This window comes from Sarcophilus harrisii, chromosome 1 (genome assembly GCF_902635505.1).
Source record: "Sarcophilus harrisii chromosome 1, mSarHar1.11, whole genome shotgun sequence".
NCBI lineage: Eukaryota > Metazoa > Chordata > Mammalia > Dasyuromorphia > Dasyuridae > Sarcophilus > Sarcophilus harrisii.
In genome coordinates, this window is record NC_045426.1 from 675,701,925 (window position 1) to 675,720,539 (window position 18,615).

The 18,615-nt window shown below is 37.7% G+C and overlaps 1 protein-coding gene across 5 annotated transcripts in view; it reads right to left on the bottom strand.

Moving 5' to 3' along the window:
- LOC100933889 (E1A-binding protein p400-like) overlaps positions 1–15,472 on the bottom strand; it is a 136,130-nt gene extending 120,658 nt beyond the window's left edge. For 2 of the 5 annotated variants that reach the window (XM_031948371.1, XM_023496948.2), the window contains exon 1: positions 15,183–15,469. The gene's annotated coding sequence lies outside the window, so the exon portion shown is untranslated. Of the gene's footprint in view, positions 1–14,865; positions 15,145–15,182 lie in introns of those variants that run through there. The other 3 variants (XM_031948373.1, XM_031948372.1, XM_031948370.1) reach the window with 3 other exon arrangements.
- Positions 15,473–18,615: the final 3,143 nt, after the last annotated feature.

The window sequence follows — 18,615 nt, forward strand, 5'->3', positions numbered from 1 at the left end:
CTTCACCTCCCATCCCTTTCAGCCAAACACCTATATCATTTTACCACTTGTCTTACTTACCATAACTCCCTCCCAGCCATCATTGCTATCATTGCTTTTCAATATTTCACTGTCAACTGACTGCTCAATACAGCAATTCATCACCCCCATGACTCCCCAGAACAAAATTACTTAATGGTACATGAATATAATGAAAATATGTTGTAAAAAAATGATGAGATATGATGAGTATGAAAAATATAGAGAAACATGGAAAGTCCCACAGGAACAAAATGAAGTAAGCAAATGAAGGAAAACAATAAACATAATAACTACAACAATGTACAGAATAAAAAAAAAAAAAAAAAAAAAGGAAAGGGGTGGGGTGGGGTGGGGAAAGCAACTGGGTGTTGATTATGATAAACTTAGTCCCAAAGAAGAATGAAATTCATGGGTGCACAGCTGCCAAATTCAGCTGATATCTAAGTCAGTTTAGTCAAGTTGCTTTTTTCTTTCTTTTGTGCTTTGTTATAAGTGAAAAGACATTGAGAATATGAGAGAGAAAGGATATATCTAGAAATGAAGTTGAGACAAAAATGTAAGATATCAATAAAAATGACTAAATCTGACCTTTACCATGAAGGCCTTTAAATGGCAAGCTGAGGAGTTTATATTTTATCATAGCATTATCAATCTCAAGCTGGAAGGGATCTTAAGAATCTACTTATTCCAATCCCTTCATTTTATATAGGCAGAAACTGAAATCCAGGAAGATAAAGCAATTTCCACAAAAGTACAGAAGTAGTAAACATTAGAAATAAAATTTAAAACCAAGCTCTCTGATTCCAGAACTCAAGCTCTTCCCATTGTACTCCCTGGCTTCTCTATCCTAAAAAGTCACTGAAAATTCTTGAGGAGGAAAGTTGCAAGTTCAGAAAAGACTGAAGGTCTTATGAAGACCAAGAGGGAGTTGTTACCACAGCACAAAGGCTAGAGCAGAAGCTATACTGAATAAAAATAAGGACATTCAAAAGGATGTTGTGCCAATAACATGAAAAAAAATTATTTAAGCAAGAGACTAGAAGTAGAGGAATAAAGATGAGTGAATAATGGGAAATGACTACAACTGGATATCTAGGATAGTGGTATCTTCAAGAGAAATTAAGGAAGTGGGAAGAAAAAGTAGCTTTTGAGGTAAAGATGAGTTCTGTTTTGAACATGTTATGTTTGAGATGCTTAATGAACATCAAAGTGGAGATGCCCAGCAAGCCCAGAACTCAGAAGGGAGACTAAGATGATAATCCTCTACAGAAAGATAACTGAGTCCATAGGAGCTAATTAATCAAGGAGAGAAGAAGAGAAATTGGGAATCCAAGACAAAGTTTAATAAACATCCACAGCAAAGAAGAAGTAAATGAATGATGATACAACAAAGAATCACAGATTTAGAGATAGAAAGGATATTAGAAATCATCTAACTGTATCCCCTCTTTTATCCATATTAAAAAAAAAAAAAAAAAAAGAGGCCTTCCGAAGTTACCCACATCCTTTAACCACAAATCATGTAGCCTTTCCAGATCAGGAGAACTATTAGAAAGCTATATTAAAAGAAGCCAAAGGAGAAGAGAATATCCAGGAGGAAGAGATAGTAGTCAACAATGTAAAAAGTTGAAAAAAGGTCACGAAGAATGAGGTTTGAAAAAAGACTATTAGATTTAGGAATTAAGAAACTGTTATTAACCTTACAAAAAGCACTGAAGTAGTCAGAAATCAAGAAGCTGTGAAGGGAGAGAGAAGTAAGGAAATAAAAGACAACTCTGGGAAGACAACTTTTTCTCTGAGTTTCTGAAAGGGAAGGGAGATGCAGGATAAAAGCTTGAGGGGGCAGCAGGGCTAAGTGAAGGACTTTTTTTATGGACTAATGATAAGCATAGCATCATTTTATGAGCATCAGAGACCACGAATAGATAAAGAGACATTAAAAATGGAGTGAGAGGGAAAATGGAGAGGAGATGTCAAAAGTGTCAAACTCCCTAAAGGAATGCATAGGATCAAAAGCACCAGTGAATGGGTTGGCCTTGGTGAGGAAAAAGAACTGTCAATACCTCAGAGGCCAGAAAAACAAGAAAAGGATAAAGGATAAAGTGAGGAATTTTAAGCTTTAGAAAAAGAATGAAAAGGGATTCAAGATGGAAAGAGTCCTTAAATTTCTCAATAAGGATGGGGATGAGGGATTGAAGAAGGAATAGTGTAGAACAGAGGTATAATGGAGTATGGGGGAAGAACTAAGTAAAGAGCAATCAGATTAAAATGTAACTGGGAAATATTTAACAAAAATAAAAATATAACAATAAAGATAATGTTAGCTTTCGATGTCAATATGTAGCACATAAGGATTTTTATTTATAATCTAGTGGCTCCTTTCTGTTTGAGTGTAGGAAGTTTGAGGAGAAGAGAGGTTTGGAAGAACTGCTAAATACAATAAAGTACCACAGAGTCAATGGGGAAAAAAATGACTTGCAACTTGAACAAAACATTTGATTTTCTATGGCCCAGTTTCCCTACCTGTAAAATAAAAGTACTGAGTTGACTAACCATTAAGATATCTTCCAGCTCTAAAGTTCTAGATATCAAACTTTTATCTCCCTATACTCCATGAAGTAGGCAAATGAAATGATCTTTTAAAAAGAAAATAAAACTATAAGAAATGATAAGCAGGCTGGTTTCAGAAAAGCATAAAAGGACTTAGATGAACTGATGCTGAGTGAAGGGAGTAGAGCCAAGAGAACACTGTACACAGCACAGCAAAACTATGTGATGATAAATTCTGACAGATGTGGCTCTTTACAACAATGAGGTGATTCAAGGAAAATTCCAATAGACTTATAATTGGAAAGTGCCATTCACATCCAGAAAAAGAACTATGGATACTGTGAATCAAAGCATAGTATTTTCACCTTTTATTGCTGTTTGGTTTACTTGTTTTCTTTTCCTTTTCGGTGTTTTTTTTTTTTTTCTTTTGATCTGATTTTTCTTGCACAGCATGATGAATATGGAAATATGCTTAGAAGAATTGTACATGTTTAACCTATATCAGATTGCTTGCTCTTGGGGAGGGGGAAGCAGAAAGAAAAGGGAGAAAAATTTGATCTTACAAAGTTAAATATTGAAAAATAGCTTTGCATGTTTTTGGAAAAATATTATTTAAAAAAAGGAAAGATAGGTGGATGAATTACTCATGTTTAAAACTATAATTTTTGGCCTACATGTGTTGAAAAAACAACACTGTGCTTCTGTGATATCTACATCTAAGAAATTTAAATATAAAAAACTACTGTTTTCTATAAGATATATAACAATATCAATGGCACTTAAATTTAATAATTAATACTGTTTAACTGTCCAATTGCATTATCCATACAATTTACATGGATAAGATTACAGTTGGGGAAAAAACCCACTAATTAAATGTTTCTATTCAACTTTTCAAGCAACACACTCTCCAAATTGAGAAATTATCAAAAAAGCATTTTAGATATAAACAAACAAAAACAGACAATATGAACTAAACAAATAAATCCTTAAGTATTTTCTGAGTGCTTATTAAGTTTAGTGTACAAGATCTTCTGTGCCCCAAATTTAAAGTAGTATAAGAGGTCTTTTATTTCACTTCCTCAAGCCTCAGTTTACACCAATCTAGCCTCCATATACTTGCCATGGAGATTTTTCTAAAGCATAGGTCTATCAGTCTCTACTCAGTAAATTACAATCATCCCTGTTACTTCTAGAAGCAAATATGAAGTCCTCTTTGACATTTAAAGTTCTTTACAATCAAGACTCCAACCTACTTTCTAATATTAATCCTTTTCATATACTCCAGTTAAGTAGGCAATAATCAATCAACCAACAGACATTTATTACGTACCTATTATGTGCCAGGAACCAATGCTTAGCTTATAGAAGACAAAGGCAAAAAGACAGTCCCTGTCCTCAAAAAGTTCACAATCTAATGAATAAAGACAACACATGAAAAGAAGCTCAAAAAAAGGTGAAGAATAGGGAAGGGGGAGAGAGGAGGGCAGGTCCCCATCTGGGTCTCTATTCTTTGCACTGGTTTACTCCTATGCCTTAAACTTCCTCCTCTCACCCTTGCAATCTCTAGTTTTAAGACAACTCACTAAGTATCACTTCTTCTATAAGAAATCTTTATTCATACTCTGAACTACTAGTATCCTTCCTCCCAAATTACCTTGTATCTATTCTGAATAGATAAAGGGAAGGGGATGGGAGTAAAAAGAAACAGAATGGTAAAGGGAGACATTGAGAAACAAGGAGAAAAAGAGAGAGAGAGAGACAGACAGAGACAGAGAGAGAGAGAAAAGAGGCAGATAGAGACAGTGAGAGGAAAAATGAAAGAGATAACATAAAAGAAAATGAGAGTCAGAGAGAGAACATTAACTCTTTGAAGGCAAAAACTATTTCACATGTCACTGTATCCCAACACCGAACAATGTCTGGGCATATAGCAGGCAATTAACAAATATTTATTACTTGGTTAACTCATAACAATTAGAAAACCATTAGACTACAAGATTGAAAGGTATAGGTTGAACTGATTAGTGTAAGTTACAGATGATACTGGCCAAGACTTGGGGGAAAAATAATAGTAAAGCACCTTAAAGTTTGCATAGCAGGGGCAGCTAGATGGTGCAGAAGTCAGGAGAACCTGAATTCAAATGTGATCTCAGACACTTAATACTTAGTAGCTGTGTAACCCTGGGTAAATCACTTAATCCCAACTGCCTTACCAAATAAATAAATAAATAAAATAAAGTTTGCACAGCACATTACCTAATCTTATCCTCACAATGTTGAGAAAAAGGTGTTATTATAATCCATTTTACAGCTGCAGAAACTGAGGCTTTCATTTCACTTTCATAGAAGTGAAATGTCTTGCCCAGAGTCATACAGTTATTGAGTCTGAGGATGGATTTGAACTCAAGTCTTCTTGACTTAGATCCTATATACTTTATAGCACCACTAGCTGCCAGAACAATCACCTTCTAAAGATTCAATATCTCTTTTTTTTATGGTGTTAATTCTAATAATGAACATGCAAATTGACAGTTTATTAGCATATACAGAAATAATTTCATAATAAATACTGGTCTGTTATTAAAAACTTTATAGACTTCTTTAACAGCTTTGCTATCCTCTATTAAGGTATCTAAATTCCAAGTAGCCAAATAAAACCAAAGTAGGCACAGGAGGGGAAGGGGGGAGGGAGGGAGTAAAGATCAAATTTAAGAACCCTTCCAACTTTAATATTCATGGTATTAATGTTTGGCATCAAAAAAGTTAAAATATGAATACATTTATTGGTGGAGCTGTGAAATGACTCAACCATTTTGGAGAATAATTTGGAACTATGCCCAAAGAGTTATAAAACTGTGCATACCCTTTGACCCAGCAGTGTTTCTACTGGGCCTATATACCAAGAAAATCATAAAGAAGGGAAAAAGACCCATGTGTGCAAAAATATTTGTAGCAGCTCTTTTTGTGTTAGCAAAGAACTAGAAAATGAATAGATGCCCATCAATTGGAGAATGGCTGAATAAGTTATGGTATATAAATAATGGAATATTACTATTCTAAAAGAAATGATCAACAGGATGATTTAAAATAGAAAATGCCATCTGCATCCAAAAAAAGGACTATGGAGATTGAATGTAAATCAACACATAGTATGTTTACTTTTCTTTTCTGTTTTGGTTTTTTTCTTGTGTTCTGATTTTTCTCTCCCAACAAAATTCATAAAGCAATGTGTATTAAAAATAAATACTTAAAAAAATAAATCAACATACTCAGAAGATCAAAAAAGAAAAAGGAATAGTATGAACCTAGAATATTGGTTTAGAAAAGTTCAAAACAAATAAAACTAAATTTTTTATACATCAAGTCATAAAGATGTTGAATTCATTCCCTCAGATACTGTTAAAAAATTACTTCAACAAAGACAGACAATGCATAATATCTCAAGGGAAACATTTCAAATATCTAGCTTTTACAATTCTCATTATGGAGAATCAATATTTTCCCAAACCAGGCCCAGAATAACCACTTATTGGACCATAATAATACTATCTTAACAAACTTAAATTTAATTCAACAAAAGTATATATAGTGCTTACTATACATAAGACACTGAGCTAAGCATGTCACCTTTTCAGAGATGAAAAAAGAGTCTTTGTCTGTAACTCACAATTTCAAAGAGAGGTAAGAGAAGGCAGAGTCTTCCTAGGTTTATGGGGACTTTCCCTCCTTCACTCATTCTACATTCCAGCCATCCTGGCCTCTGCTGTTCCCCATGAGGCATCATGGTACAAATATAAGAATACTGTATTTGGAGTTGGAGGGATATGGGATCAAATCCCACACTTTCTACTAGTGAGATTACTTTAATTGGGGAAATTACTTAAAAGTCTCTGGGCACTTCAATTTCCTGAGCTGCAAAATGATGGGTTTGAACTAAATGATCTTCTTAGATTCTTCCAGCTCGAAATCTATGAAATGAATTATTATATGCATGTCATGTATGCTGATAAAAATAATAAACAGCACAAACCAAACGCAGTTTGCTCTACCAGGGATTTTCTAAATGCAACTAAAATCATGCTATAAACAACAACTCTTTAGTCTACCTATTCAACTAGTTCCAAGTCCATCCAACAAAAATCTTACCTAGATCACATCTCTCTATCCTATCCACAAAAGCAGAATGTAAATGTCTCACTAAAACCTCAGTAAACTACATAAACACATAATCATGCCTTAAATCCACTAGCCCAGAAATCCTGTTAAAAAAGAAAATAAAATTAGTCTGGCTCACATGACCTTTTCTTAAGAAAGTCTGATGTAGATCACCAGTTCCTTTTCTAGATGTTCACTAATTATTCATCCCTTTAAACATTCTAGATTTTTTCTTGGAATTCCAGTGAAATACTGGCCCAGGGTTTGCACATTTTATCTTTTGTACTCTTTTTTGAAAATTGGGACAATATTTGCTTTTCTCTCCTATCCTGAAACACCTCTCACCTCTCCATTATTTTTCAAAGAACCCTGACAATGGCTTATCTTCATAGCAGCCTGTACCATGCCATTACCTTGGCATGTAGCTCATTTGGTGACATTAACATACCAAACAGTCAAATACCTTTTTACTATGTCCTATTTGCCTAAGATTTCAACTCTGCATTAATCATTTTTATTTTATTCTTTCCAGTTCGAAAACTTTGGGCACAGATTTTAACTCTAAAGCATCTCTTACAAATATCTCTTCTGTCTACTCAGATTCTGTCCACTGAACCAGAACAGCCTCTAATCTGTGACTGGCCAAAGGCAAATGGAGCAAGCTAAAGTATCAGGGATCAAATAGAAGTTTAATTTTAAAGTGAGGAAAACATTTGCAAATGCAAGTTCCTTCTCCTGAGAAACATGCTGAAGCAAAGCCAGAGGTTATATACATGAAAAACTACAAATGGGCTGAACCATGGCACAATCATTCTCAGGCCTCGATCAGCAGCTCTCATGGCAGGCTCATACATAGACTGTTTCTGTCCTGCAGGAACAGTCTCCAGGTTGACTCTCACAGTGGGAGACAGAACCAGAGCACGGTGTGCATGGTGGGCAGTTCTTGATTTAGTTCACTTAGTTGGTACAAGAAACAGGAATTGTGTGTCAAATGCTGTGATGGATCATCTGCTTCTGGCTCTCAGGACCCTGGCGAAAAGGAGGAGCACCTTCATTGAACAGCTGGTGCTGGTCAAAGCAATACACTCTGCCAAAGAGGGAGATCATCCAGAGCACAAAAGAACATGGGTATGCCAAGCTCAGGACACGGCAGGCTTGCTGGGCCATAGCTTTGGGAAATGCCATATCCAAAAATTTTGATAGAGCTGAGTTCGGACCCTTAACACTCTCAGACAGACAGACAGACACACACACACACATTCTCATTCTCTCTCTCTCTCTCTTCCTCCCTCCCTCCCTCCGTCCTTCCCTCCGTCCCTCCCTCCCTTCCTCCTTCCGTCCCTTCCTCTCTCCCTCCCTCCCTCCTCTCTGTCTCTGTCTCCCTCCCCCCACTCCTAATTAGCTTCCCTATCTTCAGTTTCTCACTTTTCCAATCCATTCTTTACCAACCGTGTCACCGTCCTGCTCAGAAAGTTTTAATGTCTCCCTATCTAGGTAAAGGCATAGAATAGAACAATAGGCTTCCAATCAGAAAAATCTGAGTTTAAACCTGACCCAGATAATTACTAGCTGTAGGATCCTAAGTGAGTCATTTAAACCCTGTCTGCCTCGATTCCTAAACTGTGAAATGAGAATTATAATAGTCCTTGCTTCACTAGAGTTACTGAGAATATCAGATGAGATAACATTTTTTAAAAAGCCCTGTGCCTAGTATTTAGGAAATACCACAGAAGTATATATTCCTTTTTAGGGAGATACAATATACAACCTTTCCCATTTGGCAGAAGCCCTTGAGAGGTTCCAGCCTGCCTTTCCTGGTTTATTCAGTATTACTCTTCTTCCCATACTCTACCTGTCAGACACAATGGCGCAGTAGCTGTTTTGCCAGTACAATATCCTGTTTCCACCCCCACCCCCTACTCCTCCCTCTTCATTTTCCCCTTAGGAATCACTGAATCCTTCAAAATTCAGTCCAAATGTGACCAACTCTTGGGTAAGGACTTTTCTGATAATTCCTTCCCCAGATGTTAGGGCCACCTTTTGTTTACCTTGTTTACTGTGAATATATTTTCTATTTACTTATATATGTATATATTGTTTCTCCCAAAAGAATGTAAACTCCGTAACAGAAAATGTTTCATTTTGTTTTGAACAAATTCAAGACAAATGCCTAACACCAAAAGAAAACTGGGATAGTTCCATCTCCTTCCTTTCAACATTTAGGGTCTTCTAGAACTCTATGATCCTGTGACCATTCCATTATTCCCTTGATCCCATTAATCCTTCTTTGATCCTCTATTGCCTTTATTACAGAAATCTTTTAAAACTATGGTTTTATGTCCTTGATTAACCTTAGCTCCTTCTAAAGGACTAAGCACTATGACAGTAAGGGCAATGCTTTTGTATTTGTCTTATATTATCTTCCCTTACTTCAAAAATTTCTTTTGATATTGAAATATGTTTCCATGATTGCAAACACACAAAATATATCAAATTGCTTGCTATCTTGGGGAGGGGGAAAGAAGAGAGGGAAGAAAATTTGCAACTCAAAATTTTATAAAAATGAACATTGAATTTATATTAATGAATGTTATAAATGTTTATCTTTACATGCAATTTGAAAAAATACTATTTGTAAAATTTCTTTTGATAATTTTCATTAAAATTTTGTCTTATATAAGAAAAGTCACTAACCTATTCATAACCCTTAATCCAAATAGACTCTACCCTAAGAAAGCCAAAGACAAATAGGCCCCACAAAATAGTCACAGCATCATATTTTGTAGTTGGAAAAACCAGAATCAATGTGGGAGCCTATCAACTGGAGAACTGCTGGTCAATGGGGGCATATGAATGTAAAGGAATACTATTATACTATTATACTATAAGAACTTAACATGAAAATTCAGAAAAGCACTGGGAAGCCTTAATATGAAGTGATGCAAAGTGAAGTAAGGACAACAGAAAAATGAAGTAGCAAAAAACAATGTAAAAAAAAAAAAAAAAAGAAAAGAAATAATGTAAATAAAAAAAAATAAAAAACTAGCAAACTAATTATAATGATCAATCTCAATTTGGGAGAATGAACAATGAAACACATCTCCCTCTTCTTGATAATAAGGTGGAAGACTAGAGAGATATAGAATACTACATAGGTTATCAGATTTATCACTGGATGGATTGGTTTTATTTAACTGTTTTTATTGTTCAATAAAGGGAGAATATACTGGGAAGTGACTGATGTCAAAACAAGTTATAGCTATAAAACTATAAAAATAAAAAGCAATATAAATTGAATTCTATAAAGAGAAAATGTTTAAAATAAATGAAAGTCCATGGGTTAAAATAACACCTTATAAATATACAACAGTACCTTTAGGTGATTCCCTTTTTTTCTACTTAACAAAAGCAGTTTCTCTTTGTGGGCTTCAGATACCTGCAGATTTTCACCATTTAATTTCAGTGCACAAGATCTTAATCACCCTTTATTTAAACCTTCTGGATTCTCCTCTCTCAAAATCTGTGCAAGTGTGAGATCTGCCTGCTTTTTCTGAGTGTTCCTAGAATGGATGCTTCATTTCTCTTTAGCAACCAGTTTCCACTGCTAGTATAAATCAAATCCAGAACAGAAGTTCCCCTTTGCAATGCCTCTGCCATTTAAAGAATGAAATTATCTATTTTTAAAGTAAACCAAAAAAATATTAACTGCTCTCCTTTTGACAATAACATATGTATGGATCACTACTATACTGTGCCTTAATGTCAGGACACATTCCTCCTTCCCTCTTTCTGAGTAAGTAACCTATGTTCTACTGCAGTAATAATACTGCTATTTTTGCCTCTGTTTATACCCCAATAGAAACCCCTTTCCCCCAATTCCTGGATCTTCTCATATGACACTATTATTCTTACAATACAATACTATTATATTTCTATTCAATCTCCTTTTCCAATTTCCTTTATTTATAAATAAAAGACATTCTCTTCCAGAACCAGTCACAGGTACTAGTCTCAGTGATATGGCAATTTTGCCTTCTTCTTTTGGGATCGCTAGTTCATCTAGTTTGTTAACCATTCTCTGTGTATTTGAGACCAGAGGTTGGACCAAATGCTTCCCTAAAACTTGTGCCACTTGAATGTCTCTATGGCAATTTTTATTCCTTCATTGTAGCTACTTCCTAAGGGATCTAATTAAGTTTATAAATGCATGGAATTTTCTCTTTTCCCCTATCTTTTCAGTATCAAGTCCTTTAAATTAGATTTGAAAGATGCCAAGACAGAAATTTGTTTTTTATTAGCCTATCTTTACATGTATTCCATTTCTGGCCAAGTCTCTTATCATTCCTGCATTTTAAACCATGACTCAAATCTTATTCTAAAACATTATCTTTCTTCTAAAATCTTGCTTTCAGTGGGAAGCAGAGGTGAAAAGGATATCTCTATCCCTAAAGTGACCAATTTCCTGCTCAAGACTTTCTCAAAGTACTGAACCAGCTATGCCCAGAGAAAGAACTCTGGGTGATGACTAAAAACCATTACATTGAATTCCCAATCCCTATATTTATGCCCACCTGCATTTTTGATTTCCTTCACAAGCTAATTGTACAATATTTCAGAGTCTGATTCTTTTTGTACAGCAAAAAGGTGAAAAATTGGAACAAGAGGTTTGGCAATTGTTAATGCTGTAAAGTTACCTATGCATATAACCTGTAAATAAAAGGCTATTAAAAAAAAAAGATATAAACAAACACAAACAACAAAAAAAAAAAAAAATGAGAGGATCCAAATCAATTCTAATTGATCAATAATGAACAGAACCAGCTACATCCAGTGAAAGAACACTGGGAAATGAGTATGGACCACAACAAAACATTTACACTCTTCTTGTTATTGTTTGCTTGCATTTTTGTTTTTCTTCCCAGGTTATTTTTACTTCTTTCTAAATCCAATTTTTCTTGTGCAGCAAGATAACTACAAATATGTATACATATATTGTATTTAACATATATTTTAACATATTTAACATAACATAACATAACAGTATGGGACTGTCTGCCATCTAGGGGAAGGGGTGGAGGGAAAGAAGGGAAAAGTTGGAACAGAAGTGATTGCAAGGGACAATGTTGAAAAATTACCCATGCATATGTTTTTGTCAATAAAAAGCTATAATAAAAAAAAATGAAATCTACAAAAAAAAAAAAAAAAAAAAAAAAAAAAAAAAGACTTTCTCAAAGTGGCCCAGATTCCTAGAATAGTACTAGAAGTACTATCAATTTTGTTTTCATGAATCTCATTCAGTTCAACAATCTTGGAAGACTCTCTTTCACACTCTAGGTAAGTTGCAGAAAAAGACAGCAATTCTCTCTATTTTTTTTTTTTTTTTTTTTGGCTGAGACAATTGGGGTTAAGTGACTCGCCCAGGGTTACACAGATAGGAGATGTTAAATATCTGAGACTAAATTTGAACTCAGATCCTCCTGACTTCAGGGATAATGTTCTATCCACTGGGACTTCGCTGCCCCAGCAATCCTCTTTATTATTAATGTTCAATCAACAAAGAGCTGCCTTTACATCTTTTAGCAGAGTCATTCACCAGCCATCACTATTCATTTTTTTTCCTACTCTGACCTTTACTAGATTATCTCTCATCTAGTAACACTTGTACATCCATTACCTAGTAGTTAAGCAGCTACCTTTTCCTCCTCTACAACATAGTAGTTAGCTAAGAATTAATAGAGCAATTTGGTTTTGTAACTGGAGAAGGTAAGAGCTTTTATTACCTCTATTTTACAGAGGAAAGTGGGTCCAATAGATGTTAAATGACTTGCCCAGAGTGACACTGTCAGTATTTAAGATCATATTTGTAGTCAGGTTTTGCTGAATAGTGATCCTGAAATCACTATCACTGGCTAGCTACAAAGGACTCCTGTTACTTAATTCCAAATATTAAGGGGTCTTCTCTTTCTGCAGTCACAATCTTCCACTTTCCAATTTCCTAATCCAACAGATCAGGGTCCTTCTCTGTCTCTTCAAATTCCATTTCTTCCTTGTTTTTACAATGAAGTTCTTCATTCATTTATTTAAGGAAAACATTCTTTCTAATAGCTTAAGAACATAGAGGACCACTTGGATTTCCTCTCTTCACCAGGTAAGATCAGTTTGTGCTGGCAGAAACAAGGAGAACTTGATGCACATGACCTGTGCAGGTCCCTGTGAAGTTCTCCCAGTTCTCTATGTTTTCTGGAAGCAAAACCCTCAAATCTTCTCATCCTTTCTAGCACCTGAGAGCAAGCTTCCCAGGGAAACTGCTAAACAAAATGACAGTGAGGGTTATTTTGTCCTTCTCTTTACCTCTTGCCCATGAATAGACACAACCAATGTTCTTTCCCTGGACTTAGCAACTTCCTTTTCCTCTTCACACTCCTTTATGGGTACTTTTTCTTCTCAACTCTCAAAAATCACACAATCTTAGAGCTGGAAAAGATGACATATGCCATCTTGAATAGTTGAATCTGTTTATTCATTAAGGAAAACTCTAAGGTACTAATTTTCAAAACAATTGTTGGCAGCTCACAACCTGTACATCTCTCATATTTTTTATAGTTTAAAAAATTGTATTCTCACTGACTAATTTAAAAGGGGGGAGAGACTGGTTAACCTTAATTCAGAAATTAAGAGTCAAAATTACCTTAGAATTTCAGGCCATTTAACAAAAGCACATTAGAAAATAAAATATATCCCTGTTTTTGTTTTCCTTTTAAGATTACATTTTGAAAAGTAAAATTTCTGTGAAAATGTGCATCTCTGCAATATTATGACAGCATTTAAAACCAACATTAATTTAGTTAAAATGTTCTAAATAAAAAGAAATAAACATCACTATTTTGTTATAACATCTAAATATACACAATAAGATCAATATTATTCAATATCACTTTTAACTGAGCCGTTTACTTAAAAAAATAAAGACCGCATACTGACACCATTTAATTTAAAATTAAAATTTAAAATTAAAATTAAAATTAAAACTTGTGAGAACAATTTAGTTCTCACAAAAGCAAACAGGAATACTGCATATAAATAAAATATTTTGGTAAAGGGCCTTACTAAATACAGTCAAAACAACCTATTAAAACGGCTAGTCAAAAACTGCTTAAATCATTTCAAGTACTTTTTTTTTTTTTCAAAACTGGCTTATTAGGAAAATGAACAATTTTCAGGCAATGCCATGGCATCCAAGGCTTTTCCAGCTTTAAAATTCTGATTCAATCTTATGGCTGTGGGTTTTGATTTTATTTTTACACATTAGGAGTCTTAAGATTTGGGTTAAATGTTTACTTGTTATATTAACTCTGAGAGTGGGAAAGGGGATTAGAGAGATTCACTCGATGTGATTCTCAGTTTCTAAATACGTAAAAACAAAGATGTTTACTAACAATGCTCGTTTCCTTCCTTCTGTTCTTCCTACTACCTAGCAGTATCAAAATCCGGATGATTAGAATTGTTTTTTTGATTTATTGCAGATTTAGGGTTAGACAGGATCTTAAAAGAGCCCCTTAAAACGGAGCGTCACATAGGTAGGAAGCAGGGGGGCTGGGATGGGAACCCAGGTCCCTGACACCCCCTCCTGATTGCTTTCCACTATCCATCATCGCTAAGAGAGCGGCACAGACGGGCTTCTAGTTGGGTCTGGGAAGAGCCTAGCTGGGGGCTGCAAGCAGTAGGCTGTCATGCAGACGCCCTTCCACCCGGGGCAAGGGAGCAGGCAAGGACGGGGTTGACAGCTCCACCGTTACTTTGGTCCCCTGCCCGGCATCGCTCTGCCTCCCTGCAGGGGGCCAGGCCTGGCAGGATGATGGCGTAAGGCAGAACAAGCCCGAGCGGGGGCTGAGACCGCTCCGCCTGGGATGGGAAGGAGGCGGGAGAGGTCAAGTCGTTCCCCGGCATCGGGGCCTCAGTAAATAAAGGGGGACGGCCGAGCTGGCTGTGGGCGCCCCTCATCCTGCGCCGCCCCGGGGGCTGACAACAATGGTCAGGGCGGCGGGACTCCGTCCGCCTGCAGGGGCCTCCGCTTCGCTTCCCTGGGCCCAACCCGTCCCCCTCCCGCCCGCCACAAAGAGGAGGCGACGGACTCACGTCCGGCTCCGCGGGAAGAGCAGAGAAGGCCCAGCAAACCTGCGGCGGCTTCTCCGACCTGGGCTCTGGAACCGCCTCGGCCCTCAGCGCCTCCGTCCGGCGCCCAGTACGGCTCTCCGTCAGTCCGGCAGTCCGTCAGTCCGTCCGTCCGGCGGCGGCCCGGAAGCCCCGGCGGCCTCTAGGTCCGCCGACCGGAAGTGGCCCCCGCGCGCCCACGCGCCGCGCCTCCCGGGGCCCGGGCCGAACCCGCGCAGCCAGGGCCCAGCTCTCTCCACCGCTAGCCTCGGCTCTACCCGCGATTCCTGGGACAGACTTACCTCAGCTCCCGTCCGGCGGGAAGGAGGGGGCGACCGCCACGGCGGCCGTTCAGTGCCCTGAGGAGAGGCGAGAGGAGGCGTGACCACCGCGAGCCGGCGGGGACATACGCCTCCGGGCCTTTCGCCTTCGCGCCGTCCCCCGCTCACCTCAGGGCCCAGACTGAACCCCACTCCCGAGGGCGCGTCGATTCGAGGCGCTGGGGGACGCTAGGGGACGACAGGTGGGGGGAGGGGAAGAAAGACCATAGAAAAGGGAAGGGAAGGATAGAGAGGAACACACTAGCGAGAGGAGACGGGAGAGAGAGAGGCTGGCGGGCGGGGCCGACGGGAAGGAAGGCCACTTGATGAGTGCGGACCCAAGGAGGGGGAGGAGAAGTACTAACAATGCGCGCTCCTAGCGGCGGCCTTTGTAGGGCTCCTGGAAAGAAGGGAAAGCAATCAATCCGAAGCCATCAGCAACCATTAGTGGTCTAGAACCTGGAGAAACGCTCAAAACAAGCAGGCCCTGCCCTCGAGGAGCTTCCATTCTAGGATGAAGACAAAATCAATCAAAAATAAGAGTTCTGGAACCTCCTCCCTCCAAGCCAGCCTCCACTCAGTTGTCAAACTAACATGTAACCTTGTCACTTTCCCTCCTCCATCAGCTCCCATGATTCCCTATGAGCCCACCTAGGATCACTTATAAAATCCTGTGTTTGGCTTGTAAAGCCCATGTAAATACGCCCTGCCTGCCTTGCTGGACTCTTTGAGATGGCAGTCCCATCCTGCCCTGGGACCAAGATCCATCTGGTCCCAGTATTTCTCTCCATTTAATCAACTATTGAATTGGTCTCTAATCTCAGTCTTGCTCAGTTTCTGGGCATTACAAATTTCCTATAGAAAATGGGATTTTAGTTGGGACTTAAAGGAAAACAAGATCAATAGTCAGAATGGAAGGGGGAGAATCTTCCAGACAAACTGCCCAAAGCTGAGAGATGGAGGGTCTTGTTTGTGGAAGAGCCAGGAGGTTTACTGGCTGGGAGAAAAGGGAGTATGATGTAAGAAGACAGAGAAGGCAGGTTCTGAAGGGTTTTGAATGCCAAACTGATCATTTGGTACTGGCTCCTCAAGGCAATCCAGTCTCCAGACTCGAGGCATTCTAAGCATGTTCCCCCATACCTGGGATATTCTCCCTCCTGGCTTTCTTAGCTTCCTTCAAGTTCTGAGAAAATCCCATCTTCTAGGAAAAATCCACTCTTAATGCAAGTGCTTTCCAACTCCAATGATTATCCCATTTATCCAGTCTGTATCTTGTTTGTAAATAGTTGCATGTTGTCCTCTGCCATTTAACAACATACATCCCAAGTATTAGTGCTTGGCACATACATAGCACTTTAATGCAATCAGGATTGTGACCTGCCCAGGATCACACAGCTACTAAGTATCTGAGACAGAATTTGAATCTGGTCCTCTTGATTTCCAGAGCTTCATGCCTTATCAACAGCATCACCTAGATGCTAAATGCTAAATGACTTGATAAACTCCAAATTTATCTTGATATATATATATATATATATATATATATATATATATACACACATATATATATATATATACACACATATATATACATATATTATACACATATATACATATTTTAAATATTGTCATCTCTTTTGATTCCTTTGTAAATCTAAAGTGAAGCAGTGTTGCACCAAGTCCTCAAATGTCCAGTAGCAGGACAGAGTCAAGACCACTGGTGCTGATGGAGATGCAGTGGATGACCTTGGTGTCTGCCATGACTAACCAAGCTCTAAGTGCTCTGCAACACCTGCATCATCTGCCTTCAAGGCCATAAGAAGAAGTTGTTCTCATCTGTCCTTTCCACCAGGGAAAGTCTTCACATGCTTGGGGTAGATACTTCCCTCCCTGCCTCCCAGGGTTTGAAACCTTTCCCTATATATATATATGTGTGTATGATTTATACACATGCACATATAGATGATTTATACATTGTCATTTTTCTGTTGTCTTGTGCCTTGTTTTTGCCTTTTTATCACCAGCATTGAGCCCGGTGCCTGGCACATGGTAAGCACTAAATAAATGCTTGTTGACTAGAACGTAAAACAAAACAAACAACTGTACATTCAAAAAAATACAAAATAAATGCAAGATACTTAAATACAAAGTAATTTGGGAAGGAGATTAAGAAAGGGAGTCAAGAAAAGCTTCTATAAAAAGTAGTGTAGGAACTGCATCTTGTAGGAAGAGAGGGATTCCAAAAGATGAAGAAGGTGAGAAGGGAGCACATACTAAACCCAGAACAGAGATTGAGGGCAAGGCAGGAAGATGGGTGATGTCTGCCCTGTGTGAGGACCAGAGAGAAGGGTTGATGGCTGGACCACAGAGCTCAGAGGAATTAGAAAGTTAAGTTGCAACAAGGGAGGAAAGCTTATTTTGTATATATTTTGTATCTACTCGGCATTATAAACAAACATGTTCCCTTTTGAATGGAAGCTATTTGAGAGTTGAAAATATTTCACTTTGGCCTTTGTATCCCCAGGAATCCTATCCAATTTAGTGCCTTAGTTGGGGGTTTCTTGGCAAAGATACTAGAGTGGTTTGCCAATTCCTTCTCCAACTTATTTTACTCCCATTTTACTGAACATTTATTTCAGTTAAGTGACTTGTCCAGGATCATACAGTCAGTCCACATTTGAATTCCAAACTCTTCTGTCCACTTCCCTTCCTAACTGCCCTAACCTAGCACATAGTATATGTATTTAATAGATTCTTGTTGATAGATGCATGCCTTGAATATTAGTGAGAAAACAAAGGTTTTATAAGGAAGGGAAAAAACATTTTAGGAAGGATTAGAGAAAAAGAAGAAAATGTATTAAAGGAAGAAAGGAGAGTACATTTAGAGATGATTATAAGAAAAGAAGAACATATGAAGACAGTAGACTGGAAAGGAAAAGAGACATAAGGAATAAAAGGGAGCCAGAGAGGAAGAAAGGAAATGGAACCTTGGAGGAAAGAAGGAAAATGAATAGAGAGGAAAAATTATTGTTTAGTCATCCTTTTATCTCAATGTAAACATTCTATTCTATTCTGATTCTATTGTTAGATTTATGCCAGTAAGGTTCTTATCTCATTTTTGTTCATTGAAACTGGACTTACAATTTAAAACATACATGTGTGTATGTATGTATGTTTGCATACGTTGACAAAGTATTTAAAATTTGTTGAAGTTCCAGAAGCAGGTGAGCCAAGCATTGTAATAAAGATGAAAGGTACAAAATAAAAAAATAAATCAGTTCCAACTTTTTAGAAACTTACATGAGGAAGTGAAGGGGAGGGGAAAACATACATACATAAGCAAGAAAATGCCAAATATTTATAGTCGTTTGGAGGTCGAATTGAGGGAATTATTAGTAATTTGGATGATTGGGAA